The following is a 19,691-nucleotide window of genomic DNA, read 5'->3' as shown; positions in this document are numbered from 1 at the left end:
CTAGGGCTGCCATAGTAAAGTACCATAAACTAGAAATGTGAGATCAAAGAACTGATTGGACAGTTCCTTTCTTCTGAGACCGCTCTCCTTGTATCATCATATGATCTTCTCTCTGTCTATGACTGTGTCCTAATCTCTTCTTCTTATAAGGACACCAGTCATATTGAATTAGGGGCCTCACTAATGACCTCATTTTAACCTAATTATCCTTTTAAAAGCCCTATCTCCAAATATAGTCATATTTTGGGGTAATCAGCAATGAGTTTAGGTCTTCAGAATCTGATTTTTTAGAAAACATAATTCAGCCTATAACAACCAATAATGCTCACTCTCTACACTTCTGTTATTCTATTCTCATGTTTGAAAGTTGGATCCATGAGCTGCTGAATGCACTATGTCTATACAACAGTCAGGAAGGTTAGGAGATTTGAAAGTTCAAAAAATGACAACACCCATTTAGTGAAATTTTAGATTATATACCTGAAAATTTTGAATGGATATTTTGTTGAGATGAAAGACCACTGCTTGAGGAGACTTTGCAGAGCTGTTGCCTATTACTTTATATTTGGCAGAGTGGTAACCAATAAAGGCGGAGTATATAATCACTTGCCTGGTCATATTTTTGGAGGCAGCAGATGCTCCAAGATTTGTAGATATGAGAAATGAAGGCTGATTCTGCATGATTTGTTCATCTTCTTGGTGTCTTTGATATATATATATACTATGTTCACTGTAGGACATTGCCGCATTAGTATTTGGGGGACATGTAATCATGCACTGATTTCTATTATAGTTTGGCTGTTAATGAAGGAGGAGGTGCTGGAGGTTCAAAGCCGGGTAAATGCTATTTTGAAGAAATATTTCTCAGTGGGGGTTTAAGTTTGATTTCAATTAGTTTTTTGAGGTTCTGTTGAAATATTCTGAATGCTATATTGGCTAATACATGATGACTGTGAGCTACCAGATGGATAAACTGTTGGTAGTTGTGGACTAGTGAGTTGGTGGCCTTGCTGCTCTGGCTGTTGGATTGCTGGGTTAGATGCAGGACAAGCCTGGAAAGTGGATGGGCTTGTTGAAGTGCATGAGATTAAACTGAAACACCAGCTAGAATGCTGCTAGATCTACACAGCTGTGCTGAATAGAGGTCAAATTACCTTGCAGACTGGTAATACAGATGGAGGGACACCATCTATGTACAAATATGTAGGGAAATTATGGCTAGTTGAGATATTTGGGGCTGAGGTTACTATAATGGGATTGAATCTGGAATTTCAAAGGCTAGATTCCTTTGAAATCCAGATTATAGTACTGAACATTCTAAAACTATTAATGCATCAGAGAACTTGAAATGGTGTTGCCTATGGCTCATGTTGAGAAAAAAAAATTCACCACAGGACTGACCACTTTGTAGTTGTTTATCACTGATGTTGCACATTCAAGTTCTACTTCCATTTTTCTATTTCCTTCTCATCTATAGTGTTCAGCATTCTGGGACTACAAGTTCAGGTTAAGAGAATGTATGTGATTTTGTAGACCAGAAATTTCAAAGTCAATTGAGACATTTGGGTTTATTCCATAAATAGGTTACTCTCCTGAAGGGTATCTAGGATATTGTCACCTGTAACGTGCTTCTGGCTACCACAACCTCAGGTGCTTTAGGACATTTTGTTTAGGACACATGAAACCTGAAAATTGACTTGGTGTTTTGGACAATTTACACCTTACCTGATTGGACCTATTCGTTCAGTGGGCAATACTAGCTTTGGTGGAAATATTTATGTTTTCAGACAAGCATTTTCCTTGTTCCCAATCACTTTGCTGGTGGTGTGGTCAAGAATGATAGTGAGGTGAGGTTGGTGATCCTGATATCTATTTCCTTCCCTCTGTTCCCACACCCCTTGCTCTCAACCCTCTGCTCCCATACTTCATCTCACCCTCTTTCCTATATATATATATGTATATATATATATATATATATATATACATATATATATATTTTTTAATATGAAATTTATTGTCAAATTTGTTTCCATACAACACCCAGCGCTCATCCCAAAATGTGCCCTCCCTATATATATTTTAAACAATTTCTACACCTCATTATTGCTTTTGGTTTTTTTCTTATTTCATGAAGTTTTCCTGTTTCATAAGGCCCATTTGCCCTGACTTCCTCAAGTACTTCTCTCTATTTTATCTTCTAAATGTATATGAATATTTGAGTGTGAATGTGCCTGTGTGTGAATGCTAGTGGAAGTGTGTGTTGCCTCTGCTTATTTATATCTCTGTGGAAGGAGGTCTTCCTATGCAGTATCTGAGGTTTTTTGGAGTCCATCAGGAATTGGGTGGCACCTGCTTGTTTAGATATTCCAGAATCCAAATAAAGGAGATTGATTTTATATTTGTGTGTTTGCTTCACCATATGAGAAACCTAGCTATCAGAGGTGTGGAAAGGTGTTTCCTGAGGAAGTTCAGGCTGGAGATGGCCATGGAGTACTTTGGAGCTGAGCAGCTCTGTGTTTATGATGCTGTCAGGTTAAGTGGAAGCCTGGGTCATGTCTACAGTGGGTGCAGCCCAGGTTCTAGTTAGTCAAAAGTCTACTTAGAATGCCAAAGAAGTAATATCAGCTCCTTTGATTCAGGATACTGATTGTATTTTATACTTCTTTTAGAGAAATATCAAAGTATATTAAAGCACAAAGAAAAGGGGGCTAAACTCAAGAAATGTGGCCCGTAAAGGTGAATTCTATCATCACATGTTGTTTCCCATACATTTTAAAAGTTATATAAGAGGTATGAAATATTTTCTTTAAAAAAAAATGGTGTTCTTAGATCAAGAACAATCATTCACCTAGACACTTCTCCAAAGAAGACATCCAGATGGCCAACTGACACATGAAAAAATGCTCAACATCACTCATCATCAGGGAAGTATAAATCAAAACCACAATGAGATACCACCTCACACCCGTCAGAATGGCTAACATTAACAACTCAGGCAACAAGAGACGTTGGCGAGGATGCAGAGAAAGAGGATGTCTTTTTCACTGCTGGTGGGAATGCAAACTGTGTAGCCACTCTGGCAAACAGTATGGAGGTTCCTCAAAAAATTGAAAATAGAACTACCCTACGACCCAGGAATTGCACTACTAGGTATTCATACAAGGGATACAGTTATGCTGTTTCGAAGGCGCACATACACCCCAATGTTTGTAGCAGCACTATCAACAATAGCCAAAGTATGGAAAGAGTAGAAAGAGACCAAATGTCCATCAATAGATAAATGGATAAAGAAGATGTGGTATATATATATATATATATATATACACACACACAATAAAAAAAGAATGAAATCTTGCCATTTGCAACTACATGGATGGAACTAGAGAGTATTATGCTAAGCAAAAGTAGTCAGAGAAAGACAAATATATGAGGACTTTAAGACACAGAACAGATAAACACAAGGAAAGGGAAGCAAAAATAATATAAAAACAAGGAGGGTGACAAAACATAAGAGACTCTTAAATATAGAGAAAAAACAGAGGGTTACTGGAGGGGTTGTGGGAGGGGAGATGGGCTAAATGGGCAAGGGGCATTAAGGAATCTACCCCTGAAATCATTGTTGCACTATATAGTAACTAACTTGGATGTAAATTAAAAAAAAAAATTAAAAATTTAAAAAAAAAAAAGAACAATCATTCACCAACTAGGACTAGCTACTAGCATTAAAAGTGCTGAGAGCGCAAGAGTAAACAAAGTAGATGGAAATCCCACCACATGGAGCTCACAGAAAGGGAGGTACAAGATTTGTCTATGTAACAATTAAAACCCAAATAGTCTAGTGAAGGGGAAGAAGACATGAATAGACACTTTTCCAAAGAAGATATCCAGATGGCTAAGATACACATGAAAATGTGCTCAACATCACTCTGCATCAGGGAAATACAAATCAAAACCACAATGAGATGCCAACTTACACCTGTCAGAATGGCTAAAGTTAACAATCCAAGAAACAACAGATATTGGTGCAAATGTGGATAAAGGGAAACCATTGTACATTGTTGGTGGCAATGAAAACTAGTGCAGCCACTCTGGAAAACAGTATGGAGGTTCCTCAAAAATTTAGACATAGAAATCCTCTATGATCCAGCAATTGCACTACTAGGTAACTATACAAAGGATACAAAGGTGCTGATTCAAAGGGGGTAATGCACCCCAATGTTTATAGCAGCAATATCAACAATAGCCAAATTATGGAAAGAGCCTAAATATCCATCGACTGATGAATGGATAAAGAAAAAATGGTACATACATACAATGGAATATTACTCAGTGATCAAAAAGAATGAAATCTTGCCATTTGCAACACAGTGGATGGAATTTGAGTGTATTATGCTAAGTGAAATAAGTCAGTCAGAGAAAGACAAATATCATGTGATTTCACTCATATGTGGAATTTAAGAAACAAAACAGATGAACACAGGGGAAGAAAAGGAAAAAATAAAAACAGAGGGAGAGACAAACCATAAGAGGTTCTTAAATACAGAGAGCAAACTGAGGGTTGTTGGAGGGAAGTGGATGGGGGGATGGGCTAAATGGGTGATGGGCATTAAGGAAGGCAATTGTTGGGATGCACACTGGGTGTTATATGAAAGTGATGAATCACTAAATTCTACTCCTGAAGTCAATACTACACTATATGTTAACTAACTTGAAATTAAATTAAAAAAGTATTTTAATGAGAAAAAAAGTTCTCCCAAATTGAATGTTAAGCAATAAATGCTGAGCCATATAACAGTAATATGAAAAAAGATTCATATCTTTATATATGAAAAATATATATCATATATATGAAAAAATATATATATCTCACAAACTGTTAGGAAAAATATAAGTGTTAATATTTACATGATCAAAGGGTTTGAACAAAAGTGAAACCCTTTAGAACTTGGTCTCTGCCTTGACCTGAATGTAACGTGTTAATACTTGGCTTTCAGTTTCTGAGGAGTAGAGGCCATTGTTTAGAACCTGCAGGTGAATCCCCATATGCCTGAGTCATAAAAGGAGAGAAAGAAAAATGGTAGATGAGGGAGGACTGTGGAGATGGGGCAAAGCCTTTTGCAGACCACACTGTCCCCACAATGCTTCACCGGAGTCTGGCTCTGCCGTCTGCACTCTCTAAGCTCTTGCATCTGGCCCAAAGGTACCTCCACCCACAAGAGTCCCCACTTCAACCACTTCACCCAGATGAGGAAACCATAGATTTACATCCTGGATGATGAAGGTGACACTATCCCCTCCTGGGTTAACTCTGGCCTCCCCCCAGAGGCTGTCTGGTCTCAGTGCTGCCTGCATCTCATCCTGGCCACTGGACATTCTTGGGCTCACAGTGGACAGAAACTTTCCTGGGTGCCTTCTTGATTCCTTTATGGTGGAGGGCCTCATTAGGCTTCATGGACCCCAGGTAAGGCTCACTGCTCCTTCCACTTGTGGGAAATTAATAGAGTTTCTGACTCAGGGGCCCTATATGCACATGCTTTATGCTGGTGCTGTCCCAGGAACATGGCACCTGAAAGCAGGAATTTGGTCCAGTTGGGTCCATGTCTCTCTCTGTCTCCTGCCCCCCACCCAGAATGCACCAAGCTTAGCCAACCATGTGTAATGCTTGGGCTGGGTGAGCATTCTCCTCATATCTAGGGGGCCTCTACACCTGTTCCCTCTTTGCAGATAAGGTCTGTGCCCATTCACTGTTGCCTAGAAATGCAGGCACACAGTTGATAATAAATGATAACAACGGCAGCAATTCTTGGTGAGAGCTTACTTGGGCCAGGCACTGTTTGCTCTAAGCGCTATATATATGTTAACTCATGAAAAACCTTACAACTACTCCATGTGATTACTCCCATCTTATCCTCATTTTATAACTGGGGAAACTGAGGAAGGAGAGTTTGAGTCACTAGACAAGGGTCATACAGCAGAATGAGGATGAAAGCCCACATTGGCCCTGGAAGCCTTTAGACCAGGGAGTAAGGTGGTCTCTGACCTCTCTCAATACTGTACTCCTCAGGGAGTGGTGAGGGATGAGTTACACCTGTACTTGGGCCTCCCATTCCTACCCTACTCATGACCAGCTGTGTGACCAGGAAATGGGCGTTCTAACATCATGGCCAGCAGGCAGAGGTAGGGGTCCTAAGGACAGTCCTCTTGGCACCAAAAGAAACATAAGTGACAAAGTACCCTGGATGACTCCAGTAAGTACAAAGTCAAATAGGCCCCAGGTGGCAGTGCTAGACCTCTCTGTCCTCCACTCTCTGGCTGGAATGTTGACTGTGTGGAAACTTTCACTTTATCTCTTAGTAGGTGCCAGCTGCTCCACAAAGCTGGCCTCCTCTCTGAGCCCTTAATGCATTCTTTAGTTTGTTTTTTTTTTAATCAAGATAGCAGATGGCACCTTGGAGGTCCCCAAAAACTGAGAAAAGGAGAAGCCAGAGAATAAAAACTGAGAATGAAGGCAGTAAAGGTGAGGAAGGGCAGGCCAGTGAGATCATTCAGCGGCTGAGTGTTGTGTTTACATTTCATTTGACCATGACAATGGCCTCCCATGTATGGGATATTGGGTCTGACCTAGTTGCCATTTGCCCTGTGGTTCCTGCCAAGTTACTTCAAGTTACTGCCAAGTTTTCTTCATTTCTGTGCCCACACCATGTCCATACTGCCTGACCAAATACAGTAGTCAGGGAGTAAAGTAGGCCTGGGTCCAGGGAGTAATTCTCCATAGAAGGTCACACACTGCAGCAAATAAACCTCTGAGGCATCACACGCTAAAATAGGATCAAGAGAGGTGAGGAGATGTCCTATGCCTTCTGGTTACATCCAATGTTCTCAAGTAGCACAGAATACCTAGAAACAAGGAGCATGGACAGGATGTTTGCTTTGTCCTAAATCTGTTCCTTTTCCTGAAACAATGCCTACTCATTCTCCCTGTACCTTCTGTTGTCAGAAGCCCCATCCTTCTGTTGCTTCTGTCTCCACTTGCCCAGGGCATTTCTGACCCAAATCGCAAAGCCTTGACCAGGGACTGGGTGCTAGACCCTGGCTGAACAAAAAGGATGTTATTTTGGGCTCAGAAGAGAGAGGGTCTCCCCAACCTGGATCAGCTGCTCTGACTAGGCTGGTCCACATTGCTCTGTTCCTTCTTCCACTCCTTTCCAGCCCTCTATTGGGGTCCACTATTATGAATGAGGCATGGTAACTGTGCCCATTCCCTTTTTGAGTGCTCAGACTTATAAGGGAAGAGAGGCTCCGTCTATGAATTCTGTATGAACATTGGCACTTTACCCAGTCATCATGGGGCTCAGCCCTGGCTTCCTGGCATATTAGGTACTTCCTGTGATGGGCATACCACTGCCCCCAATTTAACTCAACCCACTGAAGACTCATGGATCAGGTGTCAGATTCCTCTGACCAGAGGAAGTCTCACAAGAGAAGGACTCCATTCCAAGAAGAGACTTCTTAGGGTTCATCCAAGATTCTCTTCTAGCCTAAAGTTGTCTCAGGACACAGGGAAAGACCACTGTATGTCTATAGAAAGGGGCTGCCACCTCTCCTGACTGGCCTTGTGAGAGGCTGCTCTATAGCCCAGTATCCAGCTGGTCTGGGTATGGAGTCTTTGATCCCTGGAACAGTCCAGAAACCTAGTTAGGAAGCAAATGCTCCATATGGAATGCTACCTTATCTTCCAAAGTAAAGACATGAACACAGAGATGCTAGTTGGTGCTGATGTTAGGAGCTTTTCTCAGAGAGTATAGATAGACTCACGTTACTCTCACAGAAAAGAAATCTATGAAGTGGGGTCAGTTCTTATCCCTACTTTACAGAGGGAGAATGGATAGCCAGAGAAGCCGGTGAGTGGTTCCCAGGTGTGTGTGCTTAGCCACAGTCCTCTCTATTCCCTTCCCATTGTCCCTCAGGCAATGTCAGGGAGAAAAAAGAGCGGGTTCTTCTCAGAACTGTGACCAGGAATTGGGCTGACGGGATGGGGATAATTCCTCATGACATGGTTTTTATTTCAGACATGGTACAGAATGTTGTTTCTGGTTACAAGAATAAGCAAAACTGATCTAAGAGAGTGGGGTCACTGCAAGGGGTTCTGTGGGGGAACTTCTGAAGGTAGAAGGTGGGTGGGAGACATAACTAAAAGGCATAACCTCAGACACTCCCATGCTTTAGGTGTTCTCACTATTTCTCTTTCCTCCAGGAATGGTGTCCTCTGGGTGGCACTCTGGCAGCCTCCCTGTAGTAACCGCAGCCCTGAAGGGCTTACTGAGGACCTGCCCTGAGAGGCAGGAAGTTGGCACAGAGTTGGGTGGTCCCAGCCCCTATGTTAATGTTCTATACTCCATGTAGACGAGTGATGGCTTCACAGCTCTCCATCAGTGAAGACAAACCTGGCTCATTCCATCTGAACATCATTTCCTGAGCCTAGCCTGCACTTCAAGTCTTAGACCATGCATGCCGTGAGTCAGGTGGGATGGATGACTAGTGTCATTAGATGACAACAGATAGTTGGATTAAACTAGAGAACATCTTGACCAAGTCCACACTGTATGTTTGACCTCCTGGCCTCATACCCCTGCCAGAAACCACCTGTATCTCCAGCCACCTCAGCTGGTCAGGAGTTCATGGGCAGGTAGTACTAGGAGAAAGGGCTGAGAACTATAAATGTATAGCCTTGGGCCATACTTCCCTCATGGACCTGGAGACATGGATACAAAGTTCTGTTTGAGAGGAAGTTGGTGCTTTTGCTATTTACAGAAGTGGGGTGGCAACACTGGGTCCCATAATATGTGACCCAGGAAGGATGGTAGAACCTATGAACCCCTTCTCATGAGAAAAATCAAACCTTATAAAATTACAATTGTATTGAATACACTTAGAAAACTCCTCTAATGTACGGAATAGAACAGATGTGGTTCTTTATGAATGCATCAGTCACCAGGCCCTTGCAGGGGACTGATAAGGACATAATCTGAAAGTACTTGATGAGGGCAAAGAATATATCTGCAGATGTCACATGATGGGAAAACCTCAATAATTTATAAGGGTTGGTGGTTTTTCTGTGGTTTGTGGACTCCATTTTTGGAAAGAAAAACTACATTTCAGTTACAGGATAGGGAAAGAAAGATGCAATGTTTCTTCCTATCCACGCATGAGAGGACCCTGTATTGCACCTCTCAGACCCATAGTCTAAACCTCTGGGAGCTTTTGGGTGTCTGTTCATCTGTCAGATGTCTGGTGGGTTGAGATGGCAGAGGGAAAAACATGGAATGCACTTGTCTTATGATTTGGTTCTCAGACGTTCATATCCACATTGACATACATACAACATTTAAACAAGTCCACAGGCCCATTGTCTCTTGTTCTTTCAAATTCAAACAACACCTGCACGTTTTTGTTTACACGTTTCTGATGTGGACAGAGGCAAAGTCCATTGTGTTTACACAGTGATGGTCATTTCACACTCTCCTTAAGCCTACACTTCCACCCTGCAAAGCAGGCATCACTATTTCCCTGCAGAGTAGGAAACTGAGGCTCTGAATAGTGAAACCTTGTGCCCAGGTTCACACAACACTTGGCCACAGAGCTGGGAAATGCCTTGCTTCAAAACCTGTTGTCATTGTGTTAAGCCAGGCTCTCTGCAAAATAGCCTTTTTCATCTCTTTAAAGAAAGAAACACATAACATTTTAATCTTTCATCTTGAGGTTGTGACAAAGGCCGAGCAGGAGAAACTTGGATTGAAGTTGAAGGTGATTCTTGGACAGGCTTCATTTATATGTTTTTGTCTCTGAGACAAAGTAGCTCATGGTTACTTATAGAAAATGAGACCTGGAATTCAGAGTGTGAAATTAGGTTTTGTCATTTCCTGAAAACCTGTTTTCAGGAAGGAAAAGGTAGGTGACCTCCAACCGCTCCCTAGTCTTTAATTTTTTTTTCAACGTTTATTTATTTTTGGGACAGAGAGAGACAGAGCATGAACAGGGGAGGGGCAGAGAGAGAGGAAGACACAGAATCGGAAATAGGCTCCAGGCTCTGAGCCATTAGTCCAGAGCCTGACGCGGGGCTCGAACTCATGGACCGAGAGATCGTGACCTGGCTGAAGTCGGACGCTTAACCGACTGAGCCACCCAGGCACCCCTCCCTAGTCTTTAAACAGTGATCTTCCAGGCTTTTCCTCAGGCTCCTAGGAGGATAAATTTGAAGGTAGGTGGAATGTGGGGCAGGGAATTTGGATTTCCTTCCTAAATTGGCAAAATTCAAATGGGCTTTTGGAAAGGAGCATTGATGATGTAAGGTTAGAATGACAGGATCTGAAAATCCTGGCTCTGCCATTTTGGTAGACAATCAAGGTGTCTTGGGCCTGGCAAGTAACAAATATAGTTGGATATGGCTCTTTGTAGGAAGGTGACTTTGGAATCAAGAAATCAGGGATCTTGGTTAAGGGGATATTTGCCTCAGAATATGGCAGGCTCAGAATTTTCTAGCACATGGAGAGCTGCTATCTGTGACTTCTGCATCTTGGCCAAATCCTCCTACTTCAGCTTTAGAAAGAGCTCCAATACCTTCCACATCCATGCAAAGAAAGAAATCCTCTTTGTGAATTCTTTCTAGGGAAGGGAGGCCCTTTGATAACAAAGACATCTTTTTCATCTTTGCATTCCAACAAGAGGCATATCTGTCATAAAACCAGGGTTTGACAAATTCTCACTTGCCAAGTGAAGGAGTGGATAAATGAATGGGCAACTCTATCCAGGTCTTGGGTTGCTAGACAAGAGACCTGGGCTCCATGGTCCTGACATTTCTCCTCTCACTTAAGCCTTTTGCAGGGCTACCACGTCTACATATTCAGCCCTGAAGAGTCTCCTTACCACCTGTGTCCTTGCTGCCTTGGTTTCTAGCATTGTGGGTAAGAATGAAAAAAATGGCCTCTTTCTCCCCAAAACTGGAAGAGTAAGGTAGACAATACAGAAAATAAACCAACTTGGGAGAGACAAGGTCCGGTTTCTCGAGTAGTGATGAGCTCTGCAAGGTTGGGAACCCTGATTAAGCATCTAGAGCAATGGGCAGTTGAAAGGGACTGAGCCTGAGCACTAAGGGGCAAGATGTGGCCATCAGGGAGGGACTATGGGCCAAGTGAGCCCATTAGGTCCCACATGGTATCATGGGTAACATGGGTATCGTGGGTAACATCGTATCTTGGCTCTCAGATATGTTTGGCTATTGGAAGCATAAACTATGATTCCTGACAGTTTTCATTCCTGAATTACTTTCTAAACAAATTTTATATCCATTTCACAGAGAGTTATAAATGTACAAGCTGCTCTCTTAATGCATGTAGTGCTGACATGGAGACGACTTGTGAAGCCTCTCAAAGCTGCTACAGATACAAGCAAGAATTAAGGACATAAGGTATGCTGTGCCAGGCCCCTCCCCATGCTGCTAGTCATGTGAGACAGAGAAAGTGCTTAGAGTGAGGGAGGTTGCTGCTTTTAGCAACTTGATGGAGTTCCTCACTTCCCTCTCACCTTCTATTTTACCCTGCTTCCTAATGTAGCATTCTACCCATATGGGGCTGGCATTATGGGGTGGTGGGAAGTGGCAGGGTGGGAGACTCTGGGAAAAAGTCTGGGCAATCACTGTTCTTCATCAGCCCCACTGAAATATGACATTCCCATTGTAACAAATGCTTGCAAACCATCCTTCCATTGGTTTATACCATGGACCAATGCAGAAGGACTCTTGAAGAAGGGGAAAGACTAAAGACAAAAGGATTTGAGGCAAGAATCCAATACTGGCAGCCCATTTAGGCATCACTCTGTATGGTTCAAAGGGGAAATTCCTTCTGGGGTTTGGTTCTGTGCAGGGGAACTCCTACAATATGTTGAAGAGAAAGGTTGTTCTTCAAGCAATTGTGTCCCAATGATGTTCTCAGCAACACTGGGGGATAATCAAACATTTGTGTACAATCACCAATGCTGCCAAGATGAGCTCTGTAACCAAGGGAACTTCCAAGGTGAGTGCCAACACATCTCTGCTCTCCCTCCCCTCCCATTTTTTATCCCAATCCATTTCCTTAAGTCTCTGCCTTCTACGTTCCTTCCTACGACCTGTCTCTGCTTCTGAGCTGCTTCCTACTGGTTTGGCTCAAGACCTGGACAGAGTTGCCCATTCATTTACCCACTCATTCATTTGGCAAGTGAGAATCAATGAGCAAAATCCCACCACAAGAAGGAAAGGCACAAGCCCTTCCTTAACATGGAAGACTGAATGACAACTGGATGGCTGGGATGTGTCCTGGATTTACTGAGTCTGTAGGTTTAAATTATTTGCTTTTCCATTCCACTTGAAAAGTAGTTTGTTCTTGGCTGTTTAATTCCTCAGTCCCTTAATAGTATTTTTTAATTGAAGTATACATTAATATACAGTGTTATATTAGTTTCAGGTGTACAATATAATGGTTCAACAATTCTATACTTTGCTCAGTGCTCATAGTATAAGTGTATTCTTAATTCTTGTTACCTATTTCACCCATCCCACCTATTTTCTGACAACCATTAGTTTATTTTATTTGTCTTTTTGTTTTTTTGCTTGTTTGTCTCTACTTTTACCTTTGTTTATTTGTTTTGTTTCTTAAATCCTATATGAGTGAAATTATATGGCATTTGTCTTTCTCTGACTTATTTCGCTGAGCATTTACTCTCTAGGTACCCATTCAGATTTTTCCAAATGTAAAGATCTCGTTATTTTTTATGGCTTAGTAATATCCCCGTGTGTGTGTGTATGTGTGTGTGTGTGCGTGTGTGTATTACATTTTCTTTATCCGTTCATCAGTCCATGGACACTTGGGTTTCTTCTATTTCTCGACTATTGTAAATAAAGCTACAGTAAGCATAAGGGGGCATATATCTTTTCAAATTAGTGTTTTTATTTCCTTTGGGTAAATATCCAGTAACTAAATTACTACATCATATGGTAATTCCATTCTTAATTTTTTGAGGAGCCTCCATACTGTTTTCCATAGTGGCTGCATCAATTTAGATTCCCACTAACAGTGCATGAAGATGCCTTTTTCTCTGCATCCTCACCAATACTCGTTATTTATTTATTTATTTATTTATTTTTAGCCATTCTGACAGGTATAAATCTCATTATGGTTTTAATTTGCATTTTCCTGATGTTAGCAATGTTGAGCATCTTTTTATGTGTCTGTTGGTCATCTGTATCTTTTCTGGAAAAATGTCTATTCAGGCCCCCTGTTCATTTTTTAATTGGATTATTTGTGGATTTTTTTGGTATTGACTTGTATAAGTTTTTTATATATTTTGAATATAAACCCCTTATTGGATATATAATACGCAAATATCTTCACTCATTTAGTAGGTTGCTTGTTTATTTTGTTGATGCTTTTCTTTGTTGTGCAAAAGCTTTTAATTTTGGTGAGGTCCCAAGTTTATTTTAGCTTTTGTTTCCTTTGCTCAGGAGACATATATAGAAAATGTTTCTATAGCTGATGTCAAAGACATTATTTCCTATGTTTGCTCATGGACTGGAAGAAACCAATATTGTTAAAATGTCCATACTACCCAAAGCAATCTACAGATATGCAATCCCTATAAAAACACAACATCTTTCACAGAACTAGAGCAAATAATACTAAGATTTGTACCACAAAAGACTCTGAGTAGCCAAAGCAATCTTGAGAAGAAATAAAGCTGGAAATATCATAATCCCAGATTTCAAGATACACTACATAGCTGCAGTGATCAAAACAGTATGGTACTAGAAAAACAAAACAAAGCAAACAAACAGAAAAAAACCCAAAAAACAAAACAAAACAAAAATCCCAGACACATAGATCAATGGAACAGAATAGACAGCTGAGAAATAAGCCCACACTTATGTGGTCAATTAATCTATGACAAAGAAGGCAAGAATTTACAATGGGGAAAAAGCAGTCTCTCAAAAAAATGTGCTGGGAAAACTGGACAGCTGCATGCAAAAGAATGAAACTGGATCACTCTTTTATACCATACAGAAAAATAAACTAAAAACATATTAAAGTCTTAAATGTGAAATCTGAAACCATATAATTCTTCAATAGTAGTTTTTAAATCACAAATTATCTTCTATTATGTAAGCATTTTTTTCTTCAGCCAGGGCAGAGAGGGCCATCTCATGAAAGAAGCAGATAAACCAGATTTCTGTAAGATTATTTTTGGCTATATATTCCCACTTAATACTTCCCCCCCCCCCCCGCCCCGCACCCTCCATGGTACCCTAATTTTAAATCATTTTGATTTTGGGTAGAGGAATCCTGGAATAACCATGATCTTGGGTGGGTGGTAATAATGCTCTCAGCTCCTTTTTTCCTGTCCTTAAAATGAAAATTTTCTTTCTTCATTTAGTGCCTCGGAAGTCCTCAAAACCCAATGGAATTAAATGTCCTGCCTGCTACAATGTGCATGACATTTCCTGTGACCCAGTTCTTCTTACCTGCACTGGTACAGAGACAAAGTATGTGGAAGTTATTGGCATAGGTATGGATATATCCTCAGGGTTTTTGGTGTTCATTTTATCAAAGTGTATAGCTGTATTAGCTATCTATTGCTGCATCATTAGTCCAAAACTTGGCAGTTTAAAATAATTAATATGTATTATTTCATTGTGTCTGTGGGTCAGGAATCTGGGAGTGGCTTAGCTGAGTGTTTCTGACTGAATCTCTCATGAAGTTGTAATCTAGCCATCAGCAGGGCCTGTGGTCATTTGGACAGAAGACCTGCTCCAGGACAGAAGATCCTCTCTTGGAAGATCACCCATGTGGTTGTCAGGCTTGGTTCCTGTTGACATGGGTCTCTCTCTGGGCTGCCTGGATGTCCTCATGTATCAGCTAGCTTCCCCCAGAACAAGTGATGATAGAGAGAGGGAGAAGAGGAGGAGAGGGAAGGAGGAAGGAGATACTGCAGTTTTAAAGTAATCTAATCTCAGAAGTGACATTTCTTCACTTCTGTCATATCGTCTTGGTTGCATAGATCAACTTTGGTACAACATGGGAGAAGACTACACAAGGATATAAATACTAGGAGATGGGAGCTATTTCAGGACATCCTAGAGACTGACCACCATGTACAGCAAAGGCTGATACAGGATCAAGTACTGGCTATCCCTACAAGGTTTAGAGGGAGCTATCTGTCAGGAGAAGAGAGAAGAGGGGAAGAAAGCACAGGAGAGGGGAGGAGAAGAGTACACAACTTCTTCCTATAGCAGAATTTGAGACTTGGGAACATGTCATATCATGATCTGCTGGAATGGACCTTGAGCTATTGGCTATGAAGAGGATGGCCCCTCAGTTCTGGTTTTCATCATCACTACCATTATTGCTATTACCAAAACTCCATGATTAAGCACTTAATTTTTGAATTATGTGATTCTGAAATCTGCAGAAGGTTTTACCATTTTCCTGAGTAGGAGGAAAGTATATATTCGTAATAAGAAGGACATGTACTATTCAGATAGAAATTGGGAAATTAACCTAGTATTGGACCATGCAGAAAGGGTATTGTCACTTCTTTACTGATCATGTAAAATGTTTCATGAAATTAGTGGCATTTTAAAAGCTTATTAAATGGTGGGAGAGAGAGTATGGTGAGAATGGAAGTAGGTTATGCTTTTTTTTGAGAAGACTTTGAGATAGAGCCTGGGACTATCACATGAAGGGGCCCTTGCATAGGTGAACTGGAGATGAGTAAGGAAAATGGGATGTCATGAAGGATACAGGGGAACAATGGGGCTGCTGAAAGTGAGGCAGTCTCTCTACTCCAACTTGTCAAGGAAAGCACAGACAAGTGATGAGGTTCCACAGTGATAACAACTATTGAACTCATTGCCTTGGGGAAAAGGGACCTTATCTCAAAAGGGATCTGCATTGCTTCCCTCTGTTTTCCCCCAAGAAACAAAAGTAAGGAAAATAACTGCTACCACAGGGACTTTTTAGCTGAATACATGAGTTCTGATCTCAGCCTTCTTCCTTTCTTCCAGCCATCTCTTCCCTAGTCAGGACACAGGGGCTCCAGTCTCAGCCATGCATCTGAGACAGGTGGGGACCCTTTGGGATCCCTCTTAAATTGAGGAGATACTGGAGGCAGAGGGAAATAGGCTTGGTCCCTGGACAGAGATGGAACTGTGGTTGTTGCTTCTTTCACAGAAGACAAAAGGGGATTCTGGGGCATCCTGAGGATCCTTTTCTTCTCCAAGAGAGGCAGATAGGATAGGATGTAGTTGAAAAGGGGAGACAAGATGAGAAAAAAGACTAACTGCTGGATTTTTCTTTTGGCAGATAACCCTATATTTTTGATTTTTGCCATGGGTTGTGCTACTGAAACTGCCTGCAACTTGAAGAATATAAGTATATTGAATAACATAAAAATCCGTACCTACTGTGTAGAACAAAGTGGTGGAGACCCCCGCTGATGTTCATCACCTCATCAATCTTGAATAATCCCTTCTTGTTCCAAGTCTTGCTTTGAAGTTTCCAGTGTTACCAAGCTCATAATCCTACAAACCTGAAAAGGTTGGAGTCCTCAGATGACTCCCCTCCCCAGCATTCCCAAGACAATGCAGAATTAAATTGTTGATACTTCCTTAAGTATGTGTGTAATCATTCGTTAGTACTTTAGGTTAAAAAAATCTTACTCATTCCTCTAATGGGTTCTTTCTTCACCCCAAGTAGCAAGTAAGGAAATTGAGACAGAATTTCTAAGAATTGTTATAATCTCATCTTTGTCACTCAACCATACCCTCACACTTGCTCCAGAACACACCTTTTTCCTAATATTCTCAGTTTCCACTGTTGACCCTTAATTGCCCACTGCTAAGGAAAATGCTTTCAAATAAACAACTCGGGCTCAGAAAGTTCCTTTCCCACAGCTTGTAAAATCCCAAGTATAATGGACTCTCTCTTACCTGGGAAACACAACATGTACTCAGGGTGAATGTGTCTGGGATGAAGGATACAGACAGATGTGATCTGTGAAGTTCATTCTAAATGCCAAGGAAGAGGTAGGCTTGTGTACCAGGAGTCCAGAGGGCTGTGTCCTCACAATTCAGGGGTGGTCACAGCCATACTTCATGTAATGCCAGGAAGAGCCCTTACAGGATCCAAACTGTATGATGTCTTTGTGGTGCTGAACACAACTGAGAGACCTGGTAGCCTGCTCAGATGTATCTCTTGATTCTCCAAATTCAGTTTCCTACAGGGTGCAGTAAGTTACATAAAAGAAAAGAATGCCCCACATACATCTTGGTGGCTCAGTCGGTTAAAAGTCTGGCTCTTGATTTTGGCTCATGGTTTGTGAGATGGAGTCCCATGTTGGGCTCCACACTGTCAGAGCAAAACCTGCTTGGAATTCTTTCTCTCTCCCTCTCTCTCTCTGCCCCTCTCCAGCTCATGTTCTTTTTCTCTCAAAATGAATAAACTTAAAAAAAAAAGCCCCACATGTAGTGATTACCTCTGGGAAGCAATCTGTTGTCTGCATGATGCTGCATCCCAGAACTCTATAAGGCTGTCTGAGCATGAAATCTATATTGATGGATTGTGGCCTTGACTTCTCCTTGGGATTCTCTCCAGGGAGTAAGGTACAGGCTCTTGAATCCTACTTCCACTTTCTCTTTCCTAGGCTTTTGAGAACACAGGGAATAGGGTTTATCTGCCCAAGATTCACTATCCTCATATTTCATGTGCATTCCCACTGTGTGCTCAGCACAGTGATATAAACACAGGCCCCTCCCTCAGGGATAAGGAGCTAATCCATAGAGAACAATGACAGGGTTGCATGTAACTGCATGGGATTCTAAGCACAAACAATTAAAGAAAGCTTAGGGAGGAAAAAGGAGGTAGAGTCAATGCTGGTATATAAATATGGTAAACTGAGGCAAGTTTTGAAGAAGGAATGTGTATGCAAGTCAAGTCCCCATTTGGGAAATGGTAGGCTAGAAAATGGTTCAGCAGCAAAATACCAGAGAGGCAGTATATTAAGATAGAACTTGCACAAGAGACCTTTTGTAAGGAAACTCTTGGTGTAATAATGGGGAACTCTGTACTGATTCAACTCCTTAAGAGGTCATAGCAGCTCTAGTGGGCCAGTGTCACTGTTATCACCACATACAATTTATTGAGAAAAAGTGGCAACAGGATGGGAACTCCAACCCAAATGGTCAATTTGTAGACTGTGCCCTATTCTCTGTGCTGTAGTGCCTCTCAACTAATCACCATATCCTAGAAACAGTCAGCTTGGGCTGCCATAACAAACTAACACAAACATGGTGGCTTAACACCAAAAAATATATTTTTTCACAGTTCTAGAAGCTAGAAGTCTGAAACCAAGGTGCCATCAGGGGTGTTTTATTCTGAGGCGTCTCTCTTTGGCTGTCTTTTCATTGTGTCTTCACAATGTATGTGTCTGCAACAGATTGGATGTTTGTGCACCATATTCCCAAATTCATATCTGAATTCTAACATCAAAGTAATCGTATTAGGAGGTAGCATTAGTGCCCTTATAAAAGAGGCTCCAGAGAGTTCCCTCATCCCTCCTACTATGTGAAGACACAGCAAGATGGCTATCTATGAACCCGAAAGAGAATCCTCACCAGACATTGAATCATCTGGTCCTTTGGTCTCGGACATCAAGGCTCCAGAACTGTAGGAAATAAATATCTGTTGTTCATAAGCTACCATGTATGTGTTATTTTGTTATAGCAGTTCAGACAGACTAAGATAGTATCTGTGTCTTAATCTTCTCTTATGAGGGTACTAGTCCACTTTGACTGATTAGGGCCCACCCTAGTGACCTCATCCAAATAATCTCTGTCTCCAAATACAGCAACATTCTGAGGTACTAGAGGTCAGGACTTCAACATATGAATTTTGGTGGGGGACACAATTCAACACATAACAAAGGGTTATAGAGTAAATGATTCTATGTATCAAGAAATGCTCTTCAGCTATGGTTCCAGTTGAAAATGGTTGGCATAGTGTCAGTACACAGTATATGCTTAATAGATACAACCTATTATTCTTTTTCTTCTCTGCATCCTTCTCATCTCTACCCACTATCTTCCCAATTCTTTTTTCCCATATTTTATTTTCATTCTTCAATTAATTATTTCCCAGTATTGCTAATATTTCCATGTACTTCTTTCTCTAAGAATAATAAGCAATATAGATAACCAATTATCATGTCTCCAAGAGAGCACTGCAGTTATAAGTGAGGCAGTCAATCAATCACCATATTCTAGGGGTAAGAATATGGGGCTAGAGAGCAGTCTCTGAATTCCAGGAGGAAGCCCCTGTGAGGTCAGGGCCTCCTGAAAGAACAGACTTATCCTTTGCTTCATGATAGAAAATGGGGAGAGGAGTTAAGATGGTGGAGTAGTATAAGGACCCTAGGCTTGCCTCATTCCTTGAACACAGCTAGATAAATATCAAATCATTTTGAATACCCAACAAGTTGACCTGAAGACTGACAGAAAAAACTGCCAGGTAGAAGGTAAAAGGTGCAGAGATAAGGATTGGGGAGAAATGGATTGTGGGTGCTGTGGAGGGGAAGGAGCCCTGGTCATGAAGAGGGACAAGAGAGAGGGG

At 41.3% G+C, this 19,691-nt stretch overlaps 1 long non-coding RNA gene across 2 annotated transcripts; it reads left to right on the top strand.

Moving 5' to 3' along the window:
- Positions 1-6,681: 6,681 nt before the first annotated feature.
- Positions 6,682-16,697, top strand: LOC128314779 (uncharacterized). 2 transcript variants are annotated; one of them, XR_008296817.1, is made up of 4 exons: positions 6,682-10,961; positions 11,354-12,068; positions 14,461-14,592; positions 16,389-16,697. It is a non-coding gene; the product is annotated as an uncharacterized LOC128314779 (long non-coding RNA). The 2 variants fall into 2 exon arrangements; XR_008296816.1 differs by having other exon boundaries at positions 6,682-12,068.
- The last annotated feature ends 2,994 nt before the right edge of the window (positions 16,698-19,691 follow it).

Source organism: Acinonyx jubatus, chromosome A1, assembly GCF_027475565.1.
Source record: "Acinonyx jubatus isolate Ajub_Pintada_27869175 chromosome A1, VMU_Ajub_asm_v1.0, whole genome shotgun sequence".
NCBI classification, from domain to species: Eukaryota; Metazoa; Chordata; class Mammalia; order Carnivora; family Felidae; genus Acinonyx; species Acinonyx jubatus.
The sequence above is the reverse complement of the archived record's forward strand: the minus strand, read 5'-3'. Positions and strand labels throughout refer to the sequence as shown.